Source organism: Bubalus kerabau, chromosome 6 (assembly GCF_029407905.1).
Source record: "Bubalus kerabau isolate K-KA32 ecotype Philippines breed swamp buffalo chromosome 6, PCC_UOA_SB_1v2, whole genome shotgun sequence".
Lineage (NCBI taxonomy): Eukaryota > Metazoa > Chordata > Mammalia > Artiodactyla > Bovidae > Bubalus > Bubalus kerabau.
The window spans coordinates 94,709,509-94,727,534 of NC_073629.1; the positions used below are offsets into that span (position 1 = coordinate 94,709,509).

General features: G+C 41.9%; 1 protein-coding gene across 6 annotated transcripts in view; it reads right to left on the reverse strand.

Annotated features, from left to right (window-relative positions):
* Nucleotides 1–18,005, reverse strand: part of ZFYVE9 (zinc finger FYVE-type containing 9) — a 169,767-nt gene extending 151,762 nt beyond the window's left edge. For all 6 annotated transcript variants that reach the window (XM_055585901.1, XM_055585900.1, XM_055585899.1 and 3 more), the window contains exon 1: nucleotides 17,681–18,005. The gene's annotated coding sequence lies outside the window, so the exon portion shown is untranslated. The remainder of the gene's footprint in view (nucleotides 1–17,680) is intronic.
* Nucleotides 18,006–18,026: the final 21 nt, after the last annotated feature.

Below are 18,026 nucleotides of genomic sequence, written 5' to 3' on the forward strand. Positions count from 1 at the left end.
GAGCCACTGGGGAAGCCCATAGCCACCATGCTGGAGGTAATATGCTGGGAGCCGGCATATTGCATATTGAGTGAGGATCTGTAATAGCTCAACTGGAATTCTATCACTGCTGGGAGCCAGCGTGAAGAACTCCGCCCATGACAAAGGTCATGAGGAAGGAGGCTCGGCATACGCAAAGGCGGGATCGAGCCTCAGGAGTCCCCCTGGAAATTCTCGAGCATCTACCCCCAAAACCAGAGTCTGCCTACTTTCTGCTTTGTGCTTTCACCTACAACTCTGACTTTACGGGGGGCTGTCCCCCACTACCTCTCTCTGAAAAGAGAGTTAGCTTACAGCTCCAGTTAATAATTCCTGGGTGTGACAGTGTTTAACCTACAAACTCCTTTGGAAATCCTCTAGCCTGCCTGAATGGGTTTTTCCGGCCACATGTGATTGTTCAGAGCCTCCCAACTGTGAGAGGCAGGAGATGTTCTAAACTGCCTAAACACAGATTCCTTTGAGTAGTTAAAAGATTGATTAGAAATTGTATTGGTGAAGGGTTTTTCACTTGTTGGGCCAATGTTTGCTGCTAAGTCTCCATACTCCTTACCTACTGTGTTCTTGGCAGTGTATTGATTGATATAATGGGTGTATAGAAATGTAAAATGCAGCTTTGTCCAATGCTTTTTGGAAGGCTGGCGCCTGACTTTGGAATAATCACCTTTAGAGAAAGATAAGTTTCTTAAAATGTTAACAGGCCTCCGGGCCAGAAGATGATGTCTATCACCTGAACTTTTGCATATGATAAGTTTACAGGAAAAAAGCCTGGCTTGCTGCATGACTCTACCCCTTCCCCCATTATCCTCTATGCATAACTTAAGGTATAAAAACTACTTTGAAAAATAAAGTGCGGGCCTTGTTCACTGAAACTTGGTCTCCCCATGTCACTCTCTCTCCCAAATTCCAGCTGAGTGTCCATCTGGAGCGCGGATGTCCTCTGCGACCATTTATTTGCCTGGGCTTCTAAGACCCACTCGAGAAGGTGTCTAAGGTGGGGCACCTTCCGCTATTCGAGAGGGCGCCTGCGGCCTCCGTGGTCAGAGCTAACCTGGTGTCACGGGTTATATTGATTTTCCGCGTAAACCAAGCCACTCAGCTTCTTTTCTCTACTGAATTTTCCTACTGAGCTATCCTTATTTCAGCCGCTTTTCTCCACTGAATTTCCTCACTGAGCGCTATCCTTATTCTATTACTCTTTATATTTTTGATGAATAAATAATTAAATAAGTCGCCGACGCCGTCCCCGCTTCGAATACCCTGGATCAGCCGGGGCTGGACCCCGGCAGTAATATGTTTGCTACAGCAGATATAAGCCTCAGGTACATGGCACATGGGCTTCCCTCATGGTTCAGTGGTAAAGAATCCACCTGCCAATGCAGGAGACGGAGGTTCCATCCCTGGGTTGGGAAAATCCCCTGGAGAAGGAAATGGCAACCCACTCCAGTATTCTTACCTGGGAAAGCCCATGGACAGAGGAACCTGGCAGACAATAGCCCATGGGGTCACAAAAGAGTTGGATACAACTTAGTGACCAAACAACAACATGGCGTGCAGCCACTGATGTGGCTAATGAACTCTTTTCTATCCCAATTAGAAACAGTTCCTTTCATGTGGAGTGAACAACAGTATACACTCAGTTTTGCCTCAGGGCTTCATTAACTGTCATACCTTGTCATAATACAGTCTGAAGAGACCTGAACTCAGAACACTAACCTTTTAAATCAATGACATGATGTTGTTCATGCAAAATGAACAAGAGATGGCTAGCATGTCAAAGGATATATATCCAAAGGGATGAGAGAAAAACTACAAATATTCAGGGGTCTGCCATTTCAATGAAGTTTTGGGAATCCAGTGGTTAAGTTTATGCCAACACCCCCTTCCCCAAAGCAAAAGACAAACAGCTGCACCTTGTATCTCCACTACTTTAAAAAAAAAAAAAGAGAAGCACAAGGTCTGGTAGATTTCTTCAGATTCTAGATATAACACATTCTATACACTGCTCTGGCCCATGACTGAGTAGTATGAAAGGCTGTCAGCTTTGAGTGGCATAAACAACTCTGCAGTAGATCCAGGTTGTACAGCAAGCAGTTCCTATGCCACTGGAGGTATAAATGGTGGGAAAAGTTGCAGTACAGCATTTATAGCAAGCCCCAGTAGGAGAGTTACAATGCAGGCCCCTGGAGTTCTGCAGAAAAGTCATGCTATTAGTAAAACAGTTCCTGGTGTGCTACTGGGCTCTGGAAGAGATAGAACACTTGACTGTTGGGCACCGTATGTCCAGAACTGCCCATAAGCAGGGTTCAACAGGAAGCTCTCCAAGTCATAAAGTCAAGTGAGCTCAGCACCAATCCATTACGAGACAGAAATAGTATAACAAAAATCAAACCCAAGTAGAACCACAGGGCACAAGTAAGCTCTATAAGTAAGCAGGCAAGACTTCCCTGACATCTACCACAGCTGTGCCAGCACCCTTCCTCAGCTCACATCTATAACTGTTTGGGGATCCTATGAAACCAACTTGGGGCTTCCCTGGTGGCTCAGTGGTAAAGAATCTAACTGCAATGCAGGAGACCCCGGTTCGATCCATGGGTTAGGAAGATCCCCTGGAAGAGGGGATGGCAACCCACTCCAGTACTCTTACCTGGAGAATTCCATGGACAGAGAAGCCTGGTGGGCTACAGTCCAGAGGGTTGCACAGAGTCAGACATGACTGAAGTGACTAAGCAGCAGCAGCATGAAATCAACTTAAGGAGGACATAACCAAAGTTTAGCTTACAACAAGTCAGGTCAGTATGTGAATGCACACTGGGGGAAAAAAAAAAAGGCTTCAGGGACTTCCCTGGTGGTCCAATGGCTAAGACTTCACGCTCCCAATGCAGGGGGCCCAGGTTTGATTCCTGGTCAGGCAGTTAGATCCCGCATGCCACAGCTAAAGATCACATGCCACAAATAAGACCCCGTGCAGCCAAATAAATAAATAAAAATTTAAAAACAAAAACCCAACAGCTTCATTACAGCTACACTTAGGGGTGACCTTGACAGTGGAAAGGGAAAGTCTCCCTAAGATGGAGCTTTGATACACTTTGTGCAGAAAGAAAAGTGGCCTGAGACGAGAATATAGAGACTTATGGGCAATGCAAATGGATTGAGTACCTAGTTAGGGGTCTTTAAGGAAAAAGATGGTACAATAGATGCAAAAAGATGTGAGTGGAGACAAATGAATTAACATACAGGAGTGAACACTTCATGTTCACTGGAAAATCTTTTCCAGGTGTTAATGTCCACCAGAAAGCATCCAATGCAGAAGAAGCAAATAAGTAGACAAAATGACTCAGACAGCTGACATTAGCCACCCCAGAACTGGCATATGGAGACATGAACAGAGAAGCCACTCTAACAGAAGTGAAGATGGACACAAAGAAGGAGGCATGGACTCTCACTCACCAAGGCTTAATCAGGCTACTGCCAACTCTGAATATTCACCCTATGAGCAACAGAGACCAACAATGAGCCCCCAGTACAGCACTATACCTCAAGCTGACCAACTGGCTCTAGATGACAAGCTGACCACTTGCGTTACTTCCTCTTGAAAGGGCCAGTAACTGATCCTCACGAGTATTCAAAAGATACTTATTCCAGGTATGGGTTTGTGTTTCCTGCCAATACAGCTCCAGCCACATGACTAAAAAAGGGCTTAGAGAATACTTGACCCACAAACATGAAATCCCACATAAGGGAGCATCCAACCAAGGGAACCTCTTCATCATGAAGGAAATATGGCAGTGGGCCTATATCCATGGGATCAAGTGGTCTTATCACATAACAGCACCACAAAAAGGCAGCCAGGCTTACAGATTATTGAAATGACCTACTAAGGACACAGCCAATGTACCAGCTCAGAGGCAAGAATGGTGTGCTATCCTCTGGGATGCAGTATATGTACTGATTCAAAGCTATGTTTCCAACTGGGTCTAAGAACCCATGGGTTCAAGAACCAAAAGGTAAAAGCTGAAATGATCCCCTACTTACCATCATACCCAGTGATCCACTGGAAGTCTCCAGTGGATTCCCAAACACTGGGCTCTACAGAATTAGAGGTCCTGGGCACACTTGCCAGGAGATATATCAAGGATCATACCTGAGCATTTGAGACTCTGTGTGTCCAGGGACCAGGAGACAAGAAGAATCACTACCATGGCAGAGCTAATTAAACCTCATCCTCAGGAGAAGTAGGGCTGTTGTTACATAATGGGATCAGAGAGTATGTGTGGAATTCAGATGATCTACTGGGTACCACTTGATACTCCCCTGCCCAATTGTGACTGTGAATGGAAAAACACAACCACTTCACCCTTACAAGAGTATGGTTTTCAGACCCCTCAAAAAGGTTTGGGTCGTATCACTAAATAAACCACCAAGACCTTCAGAAATGATAGCTGATGGCAAGAATTCAGACTGGATAGTGGAGGAGACAATGAGAACCACTGTGACCCTAAGACTAGCTACAGAAATGAAGGCTGAAGCCTGTCTCACTGTTGGAAGCCTACTTCTTCTAACTTTCCCATCAGAAAGAGAAGGCCATGGAAAAGGGAGGAGTTGCTCTCAGAAAATGTTTAGAGACATAGATCCATACAGCATAAAAAAAGGACTATAGCATTCACTTGCCTCTCCCTTCAAAAAACAACTTGCATTCACATGCAAAGGGTACAATTAGCTAAGAGCCTCCAGCTGCAGCGTATCAGAATTCATCTCAGCTTTCCAGTGGAGGCCAAACTCTTCTTGGGCAGTTCTTCGTTGTTTAGTCCGATTCTTTGCAACCCCATGGACTGTATCCTGCTAGGCTTCCCAGTCCATGGGATTTCCCAGGCAAGAGCACTGGAGTAGGTTGCCATTTCCTTTTGCAGGGGATCTTCCCCACCCAGGGATCGAACTCACATTTCCTGCATTGGCAAGCAGATTCTTTACCACTAAGCCACCAGGGAAGGCTGGGTAGTTCCTAGCCAGTGACTAAACGTGGTGGGTGTTCTAGAACCTAGCCATTTCTTCTAATGACAAGTTTTTGCTTTTGAGTTTCTTATTGAGTTGACTGAGATTCCGCCCCCCTCCCCACTGCCCCAGATCTGCATCATAGAGTGAGGCTCTCCTTGGTCAGTTCCGTTTCCTCTCCCTTTCCCTTCATGGGCATCCATCTCAGTGATTCCCAGGGGACCACACCAACACACTATGTAATTAGCTCTTTATATGGACCATCCCATTTAGCCTACTAAAGTATTACTGTTATTCCCTCTTTATGGATGAGGAAACAGAGGTGATGACTTGTGCAAGATCACAAGGCAAAAGCAGTGAAACTAAAATATGAACCTAGACAGTGTGAGCTTTGAGTCACTATACCAGGGAAGAAAAGAAATTATCTTGTCATCTTCAGATATTAAAATGAGAGCAAATGTTTATTCTGTATAATTTCAGAGGTAAAACAACAAAAGGATAGATACTAAAGAAAAGCAGATCTTAATTATAAAAGAAATTTTCTAATAATCAGCAGTAACCAACAACAGAATGAAGTCCTTCAGAAATAATCAGGGCGAATCACCAGAGGGTTGAAATCGCCATGGATATTGTGAAGAGTGAGGCTTCATAAAACAGATAAAAGTTGATCTAGATCAGTAAAAGATGTACTACTAAGTATCATGTGGAAAAAATGGTTCCACAGTCAATTAGTCTGGGTACTGCTACTGCTGCTAAGTCACTTCGGTCGTGTCCGACTCTGTGTGACCCCACAGAAGGCAGCCTACCAGGCTCCTCCATCCATGGGATTTTCCAGGCAAGAGTACTGAAGTGGGGTGCCATTGCCTGAGACCGCTAAATAAAGTGAAACAAATTCTTTACTTTTACTCTTCAGTTTTTAAAATACTAATGTGCAGTTACGAATCTCTGAGGGATCTAGTATGCTGGGAAAAAAACAAAAACAAATTTATTTGACTAAAGAACACTTCCTTGCTCCTGGTCAAGGATTATTTCTTTGCTAAGTCAAGAGTCACTGATTCAAAGACTCCAGAAGCTAACAAGGAAAAGCATGATCATTTTATAGCTGGGTAACAATTCTCCAGCCAGCCAAAACATCACCTACATGTTAATATTAGCATATCTAATACTTTCGGGGTGGGTAGGCTATATAAAAGTTATCACTAAAATGCATTTCATCCTTTTTGAAGGCAAAACACTTGACTTTATAAACAAATTCTCTTAAGATCCATAATAATGGGTCCACATTTTAATGACTGAATTCCCACTCTATGAGCAATATGAAAGCTTTAATTATTTCAAGTGTGCTAGTGGTGACCTGGTTATTTTCACATAACAGTTTTACATGCATTTTCCACAAATATAAACACACAAGAAAGGGCAGAAGAGGAAATTCCCTGGCAGTCCTGTGGTTAAGACTCAGTGCTTTCACTGCCAAGGGTGTGGGTTTGATCCCTAGTTGGGGAACGAAGATCCCACAAGCTGCAGGGCACAGCCAAAAAAGAATAAACAACAACAACAACAAAAAAAAAAGGCAAAAGAAGGGGAATAATAGGTAGAGAGGGAAGAGACCTTAGCCATAAACTATTCATCCAGCTAATTTCCAGAGTTTCTGTGTTTTTATTCAGAACATTCTCTTTAATCATTCAGGGAATACATTTCTGTAAATCACAATCCCTTGACCTTGATTCTCCTATCTTCCTCAGCCACTACCAATAGACCACTGCCACCCATTCTGTTACTTCATTAATGACATCTAGTCACCATTGCCTAGAGTTGTTCACATACCAACTATCTTTTCATTGAGCTCTTCTTTAGAAATATTGAACAGACTATTAAGTGTGGAAAGAGCCTTAACATCTAGCCAGCACTCAATTTCAGATCAGAAAAATGAGGTCCACAGGTCAGTTATTATACTTATTTACTAATCACAATGCAGGCAGGCACTTTATCTACTTCAAAAATAAGTGTATGAAAGCTGAAATTCCCAAAATACATGCATATATACATTTTAAAAAACGAATACAAATAGCTACGTGCCAGTTCAGTTCAGTCACTCAGTTGTGTCCGACTCTTTGCAACGACCCCATGAATTGCAGCACGCCAGGCCTCCCTGTCCATCACCAACTCCCGGAGTTCACCCAGACTCATGTCCATCGAGTCCATTATGCCATCCAGCCATCTCATCCTCTGTCAGCCCCTTCTCCTCCTGCCCCCAATCCCTCCCAGCATCAGAGTCTTTTCCAATGAGTCAACTCTTCGCATGAGGTGGCCAAAGTACTGGAGTTTCAGCTTCAGCATCATTCCCTCCAAAGAAATCCCAGGGCTGATCTCCTTCAGAATGGGCTGGTTGGATCTCCTTGCAGTCCAAGGGACTCTCAAGAGTCTTCTCCAACACCACAGTTCAAAAGCATCAATTCTTTGGTGCTCAGCCTTCTTCACAGTCCAACTCTCACATCCATACATGACCACAGGAAAAACCATAGCCTTGACTAGCCGGACCTTTGTTGGCAAAGTAATGCCAACTTCAAAGGCAAATATCCACCAAAATCAATCAACTAAAGTTGTGCTCTCCTAATTTGAATACTTCCTAAAGCAGTATGGAAAATCTTAGGATAAAACAAATGCAGAACACATGGGTAAGTTCACTTGATGAAAAAGACTGGACTTTGCAGTCAGTTACATGGTGTGAATCATGGATGTGGGCTTAGGAAAGTCAATAAAACTCTCTAAGCCTGAGTTTCTTCAGTTGTACAACATCCATGACACCATGGATATTACAGGATCATTTTAAGAATTCTAAAAAAAAAAAAAGAATTGTAAATAACAGACATGAAACACCTATTAGAAAGATGGCACACTGTTGACAAAACTTTTGTACATTACACAAATAAGTAATAAAAGGCAAAAAAGATCAAGAAAAATTCTGTTAACCTGGGAGCACTGGATAATGGGGTAAGCAGAAATAAGAGTGAGGAATGATCAGGCTGGAAGCAGACCATAAAGGGCTGTGCCAGAATAAAGAATTTCAATCTTTCTTTTTAACCTCTCAGCAAAAATTTCTGAGTGACCTCACAATAATTTCAAAAATAATTTACTTTAGCTACTAATTTAAAAACAAACAAACAAACAAAAAAACTATGGACAGCTATTACATCACCAGAATCACAAGAAGGTCTAAATGATGAAATTCTGAAGTTTAAAAATTTTTTCTCAAAGTGGCAGTGTTTTTAGAGATTGTTTCTCTCAATTTAAAATGAGAAATGGAGACTAACATTTACATAAACCTTGAGGGAATATTTTCACAAAATTTTGATACTGCTTGCTCTTTATTTTAATAAAGGGAATTCTGAGATAGGCTCTGCTGAGGTTTAAAATGATAATGAAAACATTTATCATTTATCTTTCTTCATTTAAATAAAATGAATCCCAGCAGATAAGCTCCTAAACCTTGCCATGAGAGGTTAAAGAACTATATTACAAACAGAAATGTTTACCTTTCCATTAATCCCAGCAAAAGACTCCAGAACTGGTTTTTTTTTTTTTATAACTATATAGAAATTATGGCATCCAAAACAACTATAAGACTGTGAAAAAACCAATTATACAATCTTGTATAACTTTCAGCTCACTCAGTTCAAAGTTAGCATTAAAAGATCTAACAGTGATCATAATCAAACGGGAAAATACTGAAGGTGATCCACTGTATGTAGAATGAAGCCCCAAAACGCATTCTGTTTACTCAAACAATGGTTCCCTGGAGAATTTCCTAACTAGTTTGAAAAAACTTTAGAAACATAAGCAAGTCATTACTGCTGACTTTGAACTGTGTCAAACAAAACCTCACAGAAAAGGTTTTAATAACCTGAATGGGAACAAACAATAGGAGACCATCCTACACACAAGTATAAAGAACTTTGCTGTAAATAATTTGTATTTTTGACTAATCTGTATTTATACAGAATTACATCTCATGGGGAGGTAATGACAATCCTTAAAACCTGTCAGAACTGAGTGCTTAGAAACGTTAATAGGTAAATTTGCAACTGTATTCTTAACTTTTAAGAAATATTTTAGCAGTTAACAGAAAACTAAACCTAAGGTTTACAACTGCATTTTATTGACAAAAATTCTTAGAATTCAATCTTTTAGTTGAAGTCCCCATACCACTATCTTCATCACCACCCAATGTGGTTAACCAGCTCACTGTTGACTAAACATGAAACTAAAAAGTTCACGGCATTCATCCTCAAGCCAAAAACCCCTTCTCATCGAAGAATTTATCTGCAAGTAAAAGCTTCAACAACTTACCTAATGACTGAAAATAAAAGTTACAAATCTCAAATAAAAGCCTTATCACTTCACACCCACTAGGATGGCTATACAGTAATTTAGAAGACAGATAACAAGTGTTTTGAGGATGTGAAGAACCTGTGGTAATGTAAAATGGTGCAGTTCCTCAAAAAGGTTTAAACAGTTACCATTTGACCCTGGCAATTTCACTCCTAAGTATATGCCCAAGAGAAATGAAACCACATGAAATATCCAAAGCAACATAATTCATGATAGTGAAAAAGTTGAAACAACCCAAATCGAATGGATAAATTAAACTGGTATTATCCATAAACCCCTGCATGGATCATAGCCTTATTGTGGCGAAGTGGCTTGTGTAACTCAATGAAGCTATGAGCCATGCCTTGCAGAGCCACTCAAGACAGATGAGTTACAGAGAAGACTTCTGACAAAACATGGTCCACTGGAGAAGGAAATGGCAAACCACTCCAGTATTCTTGCCCCAAGAACCCCATAAACAATATAAAAAGGCAAAAAGATATGACACCAGAAGAGGAGCTCCCCCAGGTTGGAAGGTGTCCAATATGCTACTTGGGAAGAGCAGAGAGCAACTACTATGAGCTCCAGAAAGAAAGAAGAGGCTGGGCCAAAGAAGAAACAACGCACAGTTGTGGATGTGTCTGGTGGTGAAAGTAAAGTTCAATGCTGTAAGTAACAATACTGCATAGGAACCTGGAATGTTAGGTCCATGAATCAAGGTAAATTGGACGTGACCAAGCAGGAGATGGCAAGAGTAAACACTGACATCTTAGGAATCAGTGAACTAAAATGAACGGGAATGGGAAAATTTAATTCAGATGACCATTATGTCTACTGCTGTGGCAAGAATTTCTTAGAAGAAATGGAGTAGACTTGATAGTCAACAAAAGAGTCAGAAATGGCAGTACTTGGGTGCAATCTCAAAACAACAGAAGGATCTCAGTTTGTTTCCAAGGCAGATCATTCAACATTCCAGTAACCCAAGTCCATGTCCTAAACACTGATGCCGAAGAAGATGAAGTTGACAACTTCTACAAAGACCTACAAGACCTTCTAGAAATAACACCAAAAAAAAAAAAAAAAAGGTGTCCTTTTCATCATAGGGGATTGGAATGCAAAAGCATGAAGTCAAGAGATACCAAGGCAAATTTGGCCTTAGAGTACAAAATGAAGCAGGGCAAAGGCTAACAGAGTTTTGCCAAGAAAACACATTGGTCATAGAGAATGCAAGAAACAACTCTACACATGGACATCATCACATAGTCAATACCGAAATCAGATTGATTATATCCTCTGCAGCCGAAGATGGTGAAGCTCTACACGGTCAGCAAAAACAACCTGGAGCTGATTGTGGCTCAGATCATGAGTCCTTATTGCAAAATTCAGGTTTAAATTGAATAAAGTAGGGAAAACCACAAGGTCACTCGGGTATACCTAAATCAAATCCCTTATGAACATACAGTGAAGGTGGCTAATAGATTCAAGGGATTAGATCTGGCAGACAGAGTACCTGAAGAACTATGGACAGAAGTTCGTAACACTGTACAAGAGGCAATGACCACGAAAATCCCAAAGGAAAAAAAAATGCAAGAAGGCAAAGTGATTGCCTGAAGAGGCTTTACAAATATGCTGAGGAAAGAAGAGAAGTGAAAAGAAAGGGAGAAAGGGAAAGACATACCCAATTGAATGCAGAGTTCCAGAGGATAATAAGGAGAGATAAGAAGGTCTTAACTGAACAATGCAAAGAAATAGAGGAAAATAATAGAATGGGAAAGACTAGAGATCTCTTCAAGAAAATTTGAAATATCATGGGAATAGTTCATGCAAGGAAGGACACAATAAAGGACAGAAGTGGCAAGGACCTAATAGAAGAAGAAGATATTAAGATGTGGCAAGAATATATAGAAGAACTATACAAAAAAGTCTTAATGACCAGTATAACCACGATGGGTGTGGTCACTCACCTAGAGCCAGACATCCTGGAATTCGAAGTCAAGTAGGCCTTAGGAAAAACTACTACAAACAAAGCTAGGGGAGGTGATGGAATTCCAGCTATTTCAAATCCTAAAAGATGATGCTGTTAAAATGCTGCACTCAATATGGCAGTAAATTTGGAAAACTCACAGGACTGGAAAAGGTCAGTTTCATTCCAATCCCAAAGAAGGGTAATGCCAAAGAATGTTCAAACTACCGAATAATTGTGTTCATTTCACATACCAGTAAAATTACGCTCAAAATCCTTCAAGCTAAGCTTCATCAGTACGTCAACCGAGAGCTTCCAGATATACAAGCTGGGTTTAAAAAAGGCAGAAGAACCAGAGATCAAATTGCTAACCAGAGATCAAATTCCTTGCTAAAGAAAGCAAGGAAGTTCCAGAAAGACATCTAGTTCTGCTTCATTGATTATGACTTTAGCATAGTGTGGATCCTTCACTGTGTGGATCACAACAAACTGTGGAATATTCTTGGAGCAATGCAAATACCAGACCACTTGACCTGTCTCCTGAGAAACCCGTCTTCATGTCAAGAAGCAACAATTAGAACCTTCAGTTCAGTTCAGTCACTCAGTCATGTCCGATTCTTTGCAACCCCATGGACTGCAGCACGGCAGGCTTCCCTGTCCATCACCAACTACCGGAGCTTGCTCAAACTCATGTCCATCAAGTCAGTGATGCTATCCAACCATCTCATCCTCTGTTGTCCCCTTCTCCTCCTGCCTTCAATCTTTCCCAACATCAGGGTCTTTTCCAATGAGTCAGTTCTTTGCATCAGGTGGCCAAAGAATCGGAGCTTCAGCTTCAGCATCAGTCCTTCCAATGAATATTCAGGACTGATTTCCTTTAGGATGGACTGGTTGGATCTCCTTGCTGTCCAAGGGACTCTCAAGAGTCTTCTCCAACACCACAGTTCAAAAGCATCAATTCTTCAGCATTCAGCTTTCTTTATGGTCCAACTCTCACATCCATATATGACTATTGGAAAAACCATAGCTTTGACTAGATGGACCTTTGTCAGTGAAGTAATGTCTCTGCTTTTTAATATGCTGTCTAGGTTTGTCATGGCTTTTCTTCCAATGGAAACAGTGATAGAATTAGAACCTTACATGGAACAACAGACAGTTTCAAAACTGGGAAAAGAGTACATTAAGGCTGTATATTGTCATCCTGTTTATTTAACTCATATGCAGAGTACATCATGTGAAATGCTGAATTGGATGAATCACAAGCTGGAATCAAAAATGCCAGGAGAAATATCAACAACTTCAGATATGCAGATGATACCACTCTAATGGCAAATAGAAGAGGGGAAAATGCAAACAGTGACAGATTTTATTTCCTTGGGCTTCAAAATCACTGCAGACAGTGACTGCAGACAGTGACTACAGCCACGAAATTAAAAGACACTTGCTCCTTGGAAGAAAAGCTATCACAAACCTAGATATCATATTAAAAAGCAGAGACATCACTTTGCTGACAAAGGTCCAGATAGTCAAAACTATGGTATTCCAGTAGTCATGTATGGATGTGAGAGTTGGACCATAAAGAAGACTGAGCGCCAAAGAATTGATGCTTTCTAACTGCAGTGCTGGAGAAGACTCCTGCAAGTCCCTTGGACAGCAAGGAGATCAAACCAGTCAATCCTAAAGGAAATCAACCCTGAATATTCATTGGAAGGACTGATGCTAAAGCTGAAGCTCCAATACTCTGGCCACCTGATGCCAAGAGCTGACTCACTGGAAAAGACCCTGATGCTGGGAAAAATTGAGGGCAAGAGGAAAGGGGGATGACAGAGCATGAGATGGCTGGATTGCATCACTGACTCAATGGACAGGAGTTTGAGCAAACCCCAGGAAACAGTGATGGACAGGGAAGCCTGGCATGCTGAAGTTTATGGGACAGCAGAGTCGGAAACAACTCAGCAACAACAATGTGGCTCAGAATCCACCCGCCCAAGCAGGAGACACGGGTTCAATCCTTGGGTCAGGAAGATCCTCTGAAGAAGGAAATGGCAACCCACTCTATTATTCTTGCCTGGGATATCCCATGGACAGAAGAGCTTGGTGGGCTACAGTCCATGGGGTCACAAACTTAGTGACAAACATGGACACGACTTAGTGACTGAGCACACACACACATGCACGCACACATTTAAATTATTTTATTAAATAAGACAGAGTATTATAAAGTGTAAGACATTCCACTAACTACACAATTAAAATACTAACTCTGATACTTTAGCTTCTCCCTAATTTAGCAATATCTAATAGTTACATATTGATTATACTGATTTTATTTCCTTATAGTTAACTCTATAAATAATCACCTTTTAAGCTCTTTCAAATAGAAGTAAACAAGAAGTATATTTCCCACTTCCAGGGTAACACTGATTTACCAGGATTCATGGGGTTGAATTACAGATCTGACTTACACATTACATCATTTAATCCTTGCTATAATCCTATAAGGTGGGCATTATCAGCTTCATTTTATAGGAGAATAAATTGAGGCTTATAAGGGGTAAGAAACTTGTCCAGGGTTAATGGGTTATAAGAAAAGACTGGACCCCATATCTGACATGTTATAAAAATCTAGTTCTAATCTACAGCAGTATGTAAGGAAAAGTCTGTTTTGAAGATTCGTCAATAAACTGACACTGCTTTTTGAAAACTAAGTATAAGAACTATTTCTATTCAATAACTGCAACTATGTACCTCTCACTGATTATTATATACCAAGAATATTGTTCTATATAATGCAAGTAAAACCAAAGATCATGCAAAACTCTGAAAATGAATAACTGAAAATCAACAAAATTCTGAAAATGTAACATGTATATATTTTCACAGAGAATGGCTAATTTTTAGCTAAACACAGGGAATAGTTAATTTGTTAGCTAAAAATGAAATGGAAAATACGTGTAACAGTTAAGATCAAAATAGTTTTCCATCAAAAAAAACTGTGTTTTTAAAGTCCAAAAGTAAACTCATTCTCTAAAAAATTAAAGCTACCAAGTTTTAAGTCACACAGAAATTCCAATGCCTGGTTTTGTTCTTGTTTTCCCCAAAATAAGGAATGGAATTAAATATTTATTGAGCACCTTCTATGTGACAGACACTGAACTAACTGCTTTTGATTACTTTTATCTCATGGAATGCCTGACTACTAAGGGGTACTATTACTCCAACAGCAGCTAAGAAAAAACTCAGGATCTAAAAGTCACATTGCTCTAGGGTGTAGGTAACACTGCAGAAAGGATTCGTACTCACATCTGACTCCATGCTCTGTACCACATCATGCAATTAACAACCAGAAAACACACCATTTAGGAACATGAGAATTTAAGTTAAAATTCAAGCAGTTATCTTTTAAATAATCTTGCCTGGAGAATCCCAGGGACGGGAGAGCCTGGTGGGCTGCTGTCTATGGGGTCCAGAGTCGGACACGACTGAAGCGACTTAGCAGCAGCAGCAGCAGTGCCTGTGCTACTAGTCTGTGGCCAGTACAAAAAAAGTGCCAAATAAAAGTTTATTGAATGGAATGTAACAGAGGAAGAAATGGGATCAACTCCACTCACATCTTCTTTTTTTTTTTTGAAGAAGGAAATGGCAACCCACTTGAATATTGTTGCCTGGAGAACTCCATGGGCAAAGGAGCCTGGCAGCCTACAGTCCATGGGGTTGCAAAGAGTCAGACACCACTGAGCGACTATCACTCACTCACTCATAAACACACCAAAGAATCACGTAATATATATTCCCTGCCTCTTGAGCCTCCCCCACACACATACCATCTTTCTAAAGGAGCTAATGTAAAATTATTCCTCACAAGTAACATATACGATTTTTTCCTTAAAAAATAAAACACTGAATCAGGAAACAGAAGAAGGAATGAACATATATAAAAATTATTACTATCTGTAAAGGGCAAGCTACTGGATTAAACATAGAAGCTTTAATGAGAGATCCAGCATGTTCCCCTCGATTACACTTGTCTGGTTCTGCCTTACAACATTTAATTAAACATGTCCTGCTTCCACAATTACCTAGTTGCTCGCAGAGACCTTGGTCATTTCCTGGTTCTTAGAACACCAAAGACAGGACCTCACACTTAATATTGGTAGCTAAAATTTTATAAAGATCTTTACAGATTACAAAACTTTTCCAAATGTATTTACCCTAAAAACCTTGCATAAGTATAATAACTATCTGTATTTTACAGACAATGACATTGAAATCCAAGATTAAGAGCCAAGAGGTCGTCCCGCCTCTTGAGTAGGCAGGTATCCTACTGTAATGCCACAGCTACCAGAAAGGCTCTCAAAAATGTGTTTGATTGAATCAGCTGTCCCTCAAAATATTATTTTTCTAAGAGTATAATACCACATCATGTATGAGATAATAAATGATCTGTTGCTATGAGAAATGACTGTACAGCCACTTAAGACTTATAGATTTGCTAGAAAACAGATACCTTCATTCAGCTTGACAAGGTTAATTAATTTTACCAGTGATACTTAAACTTTAGAAGGACTAAGAACTGACTAGCTTGATAAAAATGAAGCTCTTGGATCATCACCATCTCTAAAAATTCTGATTCAAGGGGCCAGCAATCTGCATATTTTAATAAGCACTCTTAGCTGATTCTAATGTTGGCAGTCTTTAGAGACACATTAAGAACTGAATTAGATTTGTTTAAACTTAATCTAACTCCCCAAAATGTTTTAATGAAGGCCATTTTTTTACAGTTATATTTAAGCAAAAATCTTTCAAAAACAGTACTAGACTATGGCATCTAATAGGATAGGTCCCCCAAAAGCATTTCACACACAAAACCTCCTACCACCTGGAGCTTCACACACTGCACAGGAGGTAAATTAGGGGTCTTTTAGGTAGTTACCTATGTTAAATTCTGTTTTAATTGAGGAAATCGACTATGACTGCAATGTAATTTAGTAAAACATTTTTATAGGTCTAATACAAATGACTGGCTGTTCAACAGTAAAATGGAACAGTTAACTCTGAACCTAACACAGAAATTATCACTTAAAAATCACCAGTAATACAAGCCCATTTTTAAACTTTAAATGACCATCAAAATGTTCTGTCAGATTATGGCTGAATTTTCCCCCATTATTAAATATTTACTGAGGGTTGGCACGCACCTCTGTGTACTTTCTGAATTTTCTACAATAAGCATATTTTTTTCAGGATTATAAGTTTTATAAGCAATTAATTCTACAACCTTCACATGCATAATAGAAAACAAGAATAATCCGAACCACGTTTATCATTAACTATAAATACTCAAATATCTGACTAAGGTATCAAATCATGATCACTAACTTTTCTTTTTACATTAATACTAGGACAAATCATTTACCTACTAAAATTTAGAATATGTCCTATTTCTATCAGGTATGTTATTAAGATAGCTAGCATGACTTTAAAATCCTCTTGTCATTCATCCTATGGATCTATTTAGGGAGACAATTTTGTAACCAGGACTGAGGCATTAAAATATTTACATTCTCTTATGGCAGGGGTGGGGATGGGGGACCAGACCTTTGTTTAAAAAAAAAATACACACGATGTTTTTCTAATTGTGAGTATTTATCTAGGAAACTTAACATCTCAAAGCTGGAATAGGGCTTTCTCCAAGGCAGACCACGCTTAGGAGCAAAATGCAACAGAAGAAGGCAGAGATTAGCTCCCATGAAATTTCACCTCAAATAAGACGCAAGCGGTTGTTTTCAGCCCAGTCAGGTGGGGGAATGACACTCCAGGAGTTCCAAGGGCTTTCGGGGCCCCGCACTTTCGGCGCCGGTTCTCTCACCCTGCCCTCCCCCCCTCCCCCCGGGACTCTGCGGGACTCAGCACCGGGCGCGGAAAAGCCCAGGCTGTTCGCAAACAGGCGTCCTCTGCCTCCCTCCGGGATGTACGTGCGGGGCCCTGAAGAGGCTGCGCTTTCCCTGACCCGCGGCCAATCCAAAGGTGGCCAGCGACCCTGCCAGCCCCCGGCTTCACACACCCGGCCGCCCCGCTGCCCAGGCCGGAGTGAGGGCTTCCCGGCGTCGCGGGGCCTAGTCGCCCCCCACGCGCTTCCAGCTTCTCGGGGGACGCGAGGAGGAAGGTCTGAGCCACTCCCCACCCCCCGCCCCAGGCGCGGGGTGGGGAGGCGGCCGCCGCGGCAGGACGCCCCGTCCGCCCGGCCCGAGGACTTGCCGCCAGGGCCCTCCTGGGCGGCCGAAGGCCAACGAGCCCGGGATCGCGCCGCGCCACACTCACCTCGAGCAGCGGCTGCTGCCGCCTCAGCATGGCCGAGGGGGTCGTCCCTGAGCCGACAGCGTCCTCCGGAGGGCACCGGCCCGGCCCCAGGCGCCGCCGCGAAGCCTCCCACTCCTGCAGGGGCTGAGGTCGCCGCTGTTGCTGAGGCCCGGCGCCCGCCAGACCGCATCGGGCTCCCGGGCCGCCGCAGCCACGCGGATCCCGCAGGAGCGCCGCTGAGCCGGGCCGGGGGCGCAAGGCTGCGGCGGGACGACCGAGGTGCTGCAGGCGGGGATCCTCCGCGAAGCCTCCAGCGTCGCCGTGGCCGCTCCTGCCGCCGGCGCCGCTGGGCCACAGCGCCCCCTGG